Source organism: Lytechinus pictus, chromosome 11 (genome assembly GCF_037042905.1).
Source record: "Lytechinus pictus isolate F3 Inbred chromosome 11, Lp3.0, whole genome shotgun sequence".
NCBI lineage: Eukaryota > Metazoa > Echinodermata > Echinoidea > Temnopleuroida > Toxopneustidae > Lytechinus > Lytechinus pictus.
The window spans coordinates 7,966,979-7,974,313 of record NC_087255.1 but is presented as its reverse complement, the minus strand read 5'-3'; positions in this window follow the sequence as shown (position 1 = coordinate 7,974,313).

Here is a 7,335-nt window from a genome sequence, read left to right as displayed (position 1 = left end):
TGAAGAACGTACTTGTTATTGCACAACGAAGAAGAATACTTCGTTCTACTCCGTGAAGGTCGTTTCTTAGTGTAATTATCAAAGAATTTTTAAGATCCACAGTAACCTATTTGACACGGATTACATGTCATTCACTTATATCATTCAAAACGGATTGCTCCTCTATTCTAGTCTACCATCCCCTCTCTCCCTCACTCTTTCTATTCCCCTCAGTTAATCCACCTCGTTTATGAAAAATGAAATATAACAATTTTTCCATCCCACTCCAACATATTCCCAATCCCATCCCCTCCCTTCCTCCTTCCCACCTCCAAACTCATACCCCTAACCCAAGCCACATACACCCTTGCTTTTCTGCCTACCTACTCAATCATTCAAATTTATCTGCCACTACATCTTACTCCAATTCACCCTCTTTCTCCCTGCTCTTAACCCACTCCCCCACCTATTTTGTGACCCCCCTACACACACACACTCGCTCTTTAACCCAGTCACTCTCTTTATAATACATATACACCCACCATCACATGCGTAAAACACCCTCTATCTCTCCCTTCGTGTAACCAACTTGAAACACACCTTTCTTATAACCACACACACACACACACACCCTCACACACACACACTCCATCTTTCTCTTACAAAGATCACCATCTGTAACAAAACACACGCACATACGCGCACACCCATGTCTCTTTAATAGAGATCACTTTTTTTTTATAATAACACGCACACACACGTCCCCCTCCCCTCGCTCTCTACCCCTCCTCCTTTAAGCCGGCCTTCCTTCTTACCTCTTACCCTTTATTCCTTCTGTGCTCTCGGCAAAAAATGAAGAGTTTTTTTTTTCTTTTTGGCATTAAAACACTACTCATACATGAAATTTCACTGGTATTTCAAGAAACAGTATTCATATGAAGCTTTCTGATTCAAACATTCAAATTTCCTTATGAGTCATAAGTTCAATTTCATTCAATTTAATCAATAGCATCGGTGAACATGAATTGAATTGAATTGAATGACTTTATTGATAGACCTTATTATAACGGTCATTTATTTTTCATGAGATTTTATCCAGAAATTTTCAGCCCCATTATTCAATTTCTGAAAAGGGTTTACAACAACAAAAAAGACTTCTTTTTTCTTGGTCGGGCAACCAATCAAAATATATTTTCCTGTGAAACTGCCAAAACTATCCTGTAAAACACATTAATTTCATATCCTCCATATCATAGCTGTTTTAGGGCAAACACATTCATATAATATAGTAATGAATGGGAAAAGTGTTAGCAAAGGGATATACACAAGATGAAGACAGGATGTGATATGTTACATTTAATTTATATTTTTATAATAGATAATTATTGACATTAAAATAAAAAATAAAATGTTCAGGTTTCAGGTTTCAAGTTCATAAGTTCCTTTATTTCATTTCGACTCAACGTATTAATAACCATGCAAATCAATAAAAGAGAATAAACTATGTAAGCAATATGACCATACATTATGTACAAAGGAAATTGATGTTTCCGGTAAGCAATAAACAATAATGATAATCATACAATCATACAATATAATCATACAATTATTATACAGTGCGTATAAAAAAAAAATTACACTTAGAATAAATCCTGTAAAATTATGAATGTGTAATATCCTGAAGAATGAAAAATTGTCCACTTGTTTACATTGGTACAGATCCATTTAAGCTAATGACGATATTACTGTCGAAAAATATTTCCGCTTGAGTGAGCACCACTTACTTTTGAAAAGTTAGTGAAAAATGATTTGCGCAGAACTTGAAATAGTTATGAGAATAAAAGTAGACCTTAATCATGAAGAACACATGGAAATTAGCTAGTAAAATTGATTTGGAGGTATCTTTTACCTTTTATTAACTTGTTTCCTCGACCAAAACACTTCGAAGAGTGCCATTGCGCCCCACCCCACACACCTAGGCTATCGTGACGATATTTGCTTTACACTGAGCTGTGATTTACATGAAATGGCTTAGGCTTGATTTTCATTTTGTTAATCATCGTCAAGCTTGGGAAAAGTGTGGAGAAACACATATTAAATAAGAAATGAAATATAAACCCAATTTAAATGATAAAAACTTAGTGAAAAAATGCTGGAGATGTCTGATATAAGCTTTTGTTTAGATTCAGTTATGTTTTTAGATCCAGCTGGCACAAAAAGGGTAAAGGTCGTGCTTACTAAGTGTTGAAATTTTAATTTGGGTGGCAAAATTGTTACAAAATGCTTGAATGTATCCGTTTTATTTCAATTGACTAAAATTGAAAATTGCAAGGGAAATATATATGAGAAGTGTTTCGCGGGGTAAGTTTGATTTCGCCCTTTCCCCTTGACAAATTTGGAAGTCAAAATGCAAAATATATTTCACCTCGGAAATCGAACTTTCATTATTTTGTTTTATTTACAAATTGACTTTTAAAAAGTGCTCTGTAAAAAATCAGTTTTATGGTCTGAATATTAACATTTTCTGCTCGCGCTGCGCGCTCGCAAATGTATCAGTTACCTATTATTATCGGGTATTCCATAAAGTTCTCAAAATATCAATTTTCAGGTCTGATTGTCAAAACGTATCAGCTAGCGCTGCACGCTCGCATTTTGATTGGCGAGTTATGTATGTCTCAATATTGATTATCCAACTAACTTAAAATCCCCATTTCATGACAGTTTATCAAAAATTTCGGCTCGCGATTTGCGCTCGCCTTAAGGTTTAGCTCATGCATCCTATTTCATAATTCCAAAAGTGCTTGAAATTTCCAGTTTTAGGCCATAATATCATCAGATTTCGCGCCCTTATATGGCATATTAGATTACTAAATAAGATAAGAGGAATGGGAAGATAGTCATCATTTTCATATGATGACATGTCGGATGTCCCGGTTTTATGTCAAAACTCAAAATAATAATAATGAAAAATATCAGCTCTTTATTAAGTGCGATCCATATCCACCTCACAATTTTCTTACAAGGTGCGTTAAATATAGAGCTGAAATTGACCTTTTTTCGGATCGGACTCGGTGTATCAAATATTTTAAGCTCGCGCTTCGCGCTCGCTTTATTAATTTTCATGATAAAATATTATTTAGAATGCCTAGATTCTAGGTCTAAGTCTGAAACACACGCGCAAGTTTATTCAAATACACAACCTGTTCTCTATATCATTATCCAGTTTCAGATCACAATATCAAAAAATTTCTGCTCGTGCTTCGCGCTCGCATTATTTGATTGTTGAATTATGTTTTGTCTTAATGGCTAACTGCAAGCAATCCTTAACAGGTACCTTTTCGATCAGTTCAAAACGTGTATAAAAAAAATTCGCTCGCGCTTCGCGTTCGTAGTAAATATTTAGTTGCATACACATCTTTGTCAGGGTAACAAACATTGCCCAGAATGTTCAAATTTTAGGACAAAATACATAAAATGAAAAAAAAATAGCTCGGATTATGATATTATATCTTTATGTTGATATATAAGAATAAAGCATAGAAGTGACTATTAGGACTACCCCTTCATAGAAACAAATAAAAATCATCTTCGAGCGGCCGATCGGGGAAAATATGGCTGAACAAAATGCCACCCCCCCCCCCCCATTGGCGAAGGCTGGATCCGCTCTTGCAAATATATATATCGTAGCCCCCCCCCTTCCATGTAACAGACATGACATAAACCAATATATCTATATACCCACCTATACACCCGCAAACACACACGCGCACACAAACGGTCACTCTCGCTCTCTCTCTCCCCATCTTTCTCACATCCCTATATCTTTTCAACTGCATTTGAGTTCTCTTCCCCCGGCTCCCCCCCCCCCATCTACTTCCTCCCCCTCCCTCTCACTTCGTTAGCACATACCACCAAACAGAGATTTTGTGTATCTGCAATTATGTGCCTTCCTTGAACATTGCATTCCACAAAATAAAATCTATAAACGTATAGATTCACAATTTAGCTATTCGATCGGTGTTATATTTTTCTGGGGTAGGTAAACCGACCCATTTTATTTGTTTCCCCATGCACCCTGAACTTCCAAACAACATTCGCCTTGTCCGTGACGATAACAAAGTCCGTTCGCCATGAAAGCTGTTACGTAATATTTTCGGTCAAGTTCATTGTGATAGCTAAGCTGACGCTCAAGGGGAATCGCATTTCTCAGTCTTCCGAAAAGCCTTTCAGAGACCAGTTTCTTGTGGAAAAGTGTATTTGTTGAAGATTCATGCAATTTGTAAGGCCTCAAAAACCTTTCTTCCCTCAAAAGGCGGGTAGCCAAGGGCATATGGCTGCACGAAGTGGAGGACTACTCCCTACATCCTAAAGTGTGCAATCTTACTTTTTTGTTGGAGATTTGTAACAAACTACACAAAGTAAGCACATAATCCTTCCCATTTAAAGTTAAAATGAATAATTAAAAAAATTAGATATCGCTCGATAGCTCACTCACCCCTTTGCTTACGGACGTATTTTAAATCAAATTTTACCTAACATTTTGTTGATCTATCAAATAAAATAAGTACATTTGCACTATCTTGCAGGTTTCCGACCCCCCCCCCCCCTCTCTCTCTCTCTCTCTTTAAACTTAATCCCTATTGCCATTCCCTCATGACACAAAATCAATAAAATCATGTTCTAAATTGTGAAGGTCACCAATAAAGGTGCGAAATGATAGAGGATTTTGGTTGGCTTGGCTACCAACTTATTCAAATAGAATCCATAAAATATTTAATTTATAGACGAACACAATTGAATTGGGTGTCTTCACTTTTAAATGACCTTACTACATTTTTGATATAAAATTTAAAGATCTTTAAACATAAGTCATAATGTAATTGCGCTTCCGTGCTTCGGATTATGAATTTAAATCTAAACCCAAATTGTCGCTAGAGATGGTTTTATTTTGTCTCGAACGGATGTCTTAGGAAAGGAAAGTTTTTGTTATTTTTTTAAATTTATTTTTTTGGGGTAACAATGAGGTCTAAAAATTATATATACTGTAGTTAATTGCTTGCAAGATGATTACAACTATTAATTTAATTTGTTAAATATGGTAATATTTTCATAAAAACACACCTATGCTTTAGCTCAGGTAATAAGGTCCTCATTTCGGACCGTGTCGGGAATTCTCAAAAAAATTTCAAATAAAACACAGTTCAATTATTTTGATAAATAATTGAAACAGAATTCGCTACGCGCATTTCCGTATTTTCAAACATTTTCCATGTATAATTATCGTTTTAATAAAATTGTAACACATTTTATGATTTTCACTGCAAAACCACAAATTGTATTTAAAGGGGTGGTCCGGGCTAAAAATATTTATATTTGAATACATAGAGTAGAATTCACAAATAATAAAGTTATTGAAATTCAAAGTTTAGCAATATTTTGTGAAAACAGTCGTCATGAATATTCATTAGGTGGGCTGATGATGTCACATCCCCACTTTCCGTTTTCTTATGTTATTACACAAAATCATTTTTTTTTTTCATTATTTCATACTTGTGTGAATAATATGTCTCCCTTATAATGAAATAAGTTGCAGCAATAAATATCTAATGCACTAAATCAGTTGTCAATCCAATTTTTCTAGTTCTAGGAGGAAAAAAAATGAATAAACCTAATTTCATATAATAAAATACAAAAGAACAAGTGGGGATGTGACATCATCAGCCCACCTAATGAATATTCATGACGACTGTTTTCACAAAATATTGATAAACTTTAAAATGCAATAACTTTATTATTTGTTATCCGATTTTGATGAAATTTTCAGCATTTTGCTCAGTGAGTTTTATTCTATATATTAAGCTATAAATACTTTCAGCCCGGACCACCCCTTTAAGATTGCACGTAAAGCTACGTATGTGTCCTGCCTTGAATATACACAAGTTAATAAACATTTACTGAATACTTTTCCCTCCATAGACAATTCTGTCTTTTCCAAATCATTTTTTGGGGGAAAAGAACAGATCTTATTTTTAGTATGTAGACATATTAATTTTATAATGTGATTTCTGTAAACATTCATTGTAAATATTTACTATTGGGGCAAATATATGGGGAAAAGATTTAAATACATTAATTGTTAAAATTTGTGTTTTGATAGTAATTTATTTTTTCCTGACTTACATGTCTTGATACGATAACTAGAATATTACAATAATCTTTTTTTTTCTTTTTTTCCCAAAGTATTCAATCATTGTAGATAGCAGATTATTGATTAATTAAAAAAAAAACACTCTCACGAAATTTATAATGGACACCTTCTTTTATGATATTGTCTAATCGAAGTATTTTTCCTCATTAGATAAAAATGAAAATATAAATATGCAACGTTTTAGAAAACCGCTTTACTTCTATCAATCCACTTTTTGCGCTTTTTCCTGTTCGCGCGTTTGTATAGTCAAATGATCCGCCCTCAATTATCATAACACTATTTATTCCAAATTTTCACCGGAACTCACCTTAAATGTGCACTAGAGCCTTTTATATCAATTTAAAAATGCAAAAATCTCCCTCCTATTCAGGTCGGCCTCTTTGCTCACTCACACAAGCTGGTGACAGTTTAACATATTCTTGCCCCATTCCCGGAAAAAAAAATCACAGTAAGGCCATGATGGCAGGGTTTTTTCTTAATTACTAAAAAGCGAAGTAATATCAATGGGGGTCACTATTGGTGTGATTTGTTAAAGCTGAAGAAGATGAAAGGGGTAAATATGGCAGAGGTAAAAATGGCATGCAGGGGCGGATCCTGCCTTCGCCAATATGAGGGCGGGAGGCGGTGGATTTTTTTTCAGCCATATTTTCCCTGATCGGCCGCTCGAAGTTTATTTTTGTTTGTTTCTTATCATAATTTAGTCACTTCGTAGCTTTATTCTTATAAATCAACATACATATATTATAATCTCATGATAAGTCTTAACTAAATAGTGCGAGCGCGAAGCGCGAGCTATTTTTTTTTTATTTCATGTATTTTATCCTAAAATTCTGAGCAATGTTTGTGATCCTGAACAATTATGTATGCAACTAAATAATTGCTGTGAGCGCGAAGCGCGAGCAGAAATTTTCAATATACGTTTTGATCTGATCGAAAACTTACCTGTTAAGGACTGCTTGCAGTAAGACATGAAGACGTTATATTTCAACAATCAAATCTGAATAAACATTCGCGCGTGTATTTCAGATTTAGACCTAGAATCAGACATTCTGAATGCATTTTTATCAAGAAAATAAATAAAGCGAGCGCGAAGCGCGAGCTTAACATATTTGATATTCCGATCTGAAAAAGTGTCAATTTAAGCTCTA